Raw genomic sequence first — 1,792 nt, forward strand, 5'->3', positions numbered from 1 at the left:
GGGGGGGGGGTAGTTCAATTTGTACCCTTGACAGGCATAATGGGTTGGATATTCTCAATTACATGGACCCACTACAAAATGTCAACTTGTCATCGTACCAATTCTGTCTCTATGCGTGTCTGAGAGAGAGAGAAATGGAATCTATCAGTTCCATGAACAAGATGAAATTTAAAAGCCAATAACGGCAGTCTGAAGTTTATGTGCATCACAAGGTGTTTTACTTACATTTTTTGATGGGTACAGTTGCATCCAGGTGATATAAGATCTGATACATCACTTGTTTTGCCAAGTTTCAGCTTCACTCAAGTGCTTGAAATCTAAATCTCTCCCTCCCCTCACCCTCAATTGAGCTGTCACGTGACTAATGCTGTGGGCAATGAAAGAAGCCCTTCTTAGGTGGGCCACGCGAGAAACCAAGAATTCATATTTCTAACTTCTAATATCCCATTTGGTAAGTGAAGAGAAGAAACTAAAGTGAACCTAAATATTTCATGGCTAGATGGAGGAAGATGAAATGAAAATTAAGAGAAAGGAAGATGAAATGAAAAAATTTAGACAAAATTTGCTGAAAGCACAATGAAAGGTGTGTCTGGAGTATAGACTATGAAGTCCACTTCTAAGGGAATACCACTCCCAAGATGTTGGATTCCCCTGGTGTACGCACTAGAGTTTCTTTGTCATGACACAGGATAATACCCGGTGTCGGGCACAGAATTTTCTCACCAGGAATAAGGAATCGGATCCGTCAGATCAGATTGGAATTGGCCTTGATGAAGTCTAATATCGTATCAGTAGATTGATATGAACAAGGATAAAATAATCTGAAAACAGTTTTTTAATTGAAAGCAGGGATAATTTTATTCGATCCTGACCGATCAGCATTGGTATTTCACTATTACATCGGTACCGATACCATTCTCGATACCATGTTTTCAAACCACGCAAGGTAAATCTGACCCTTTGATTATTAACTTTATACTATAGAGACTGGGAATTGATGATGACGGGAGTCCAATAGTATTATCACATCATTAGCTGTGGACGAATTTTTCCATCCCCGTGAAGGAAAACTTAATTCTATATAATATATCTTCGAGTAAAGCTAGGTTCCGTTTCCACCGAGGATAAGCCAATCTAGATTCTAGACCAATCAATTGACTTGATATCATTTAAAGGCTACAAGCAACTTATCCTTCTAAGTCCAATGAAGTTATTGTGGTGGCTGAGGAGAAAAAAGATTCAGCGAGAGAGAGACAGACAGAGAGAGAGAGAGAGAGAGAGAGGATGAAGAGGGACCATTTGGAGTCACAAAAGAGATGGTTCAGAATGGCTTTCTGATTTAAACAAGGTTAGTCTCCATCCATTGATAAGCTCTTATATAGATTGTTTTCTTTCTTCTTCAATTTCCTCTATTTGCTTTCTGCACTCTGCAGATCACTTCTAAATATTATGGAACTTTAAAATGAAATTATTTCATTCAAAGTTGGATCTTAGACTAACAACCTTCTTTGAATCTTTTGATACGCTTAGAATAGATTTTTTTTTTTTTTTTTTTTTTTTTTTTTTTTTTTTTTGTGAAAATCACAGAAAATTTTCTTAGGATAGTGTTACAAGCTCACAGCAAAAACAGATTTCTTCTGTGAAGAAATCATTTCCTGAAGGTTTCAGTCTTCTCATTCGACCATATTAGAACTGAAGATCTGAGTGAAAGGTAGGAATAGGGATATGAGTTTGGATCTGCTTCTGCTTCAAGTCTTCATCAAGTGTTCACGGTGGATTTTTTTTTTTTTTT

At 37.0% G+C, this 1,792-nt stretch overlaps 1 long non-coding RNA gene across 1 annotated transcript in view; it reads left to right on the top strand.

Moving 5' to 3' along the window:
* Positions 1–1,115: 1,115 nt before the first annotated feature.
* LOC122088882 overlaps positions 1,116–1,792 on the top strand; it is a 1,874-nt gene continuing 1,197 nt past the window's right edge. The window contains exon 1 of the long non-coding RNA XR_006143179.1: positions 1,116–1,348. This is a non-coding gene — a long non-coding RNA (uncharacterized LOC122088882). The remainder of the gene's footprint in view (positions 1,349–1,792) is intronic.

This window comes from Macadamia integrifolia, chromosome 9 (assembly GCF_013358625.1).
Source record: "Macadamia integrifolia cultivar HAES 741 chromosome 9, SCU_Mint_v3, whole genome shotgun sequence".
Classification (NCBI taxonomy): Eukaryota; Viridiplantae; Streptophyta; class Magnoliopsida; order Proteales; family Proteaceae; genus Macadamia; species Macadamia integrifolia.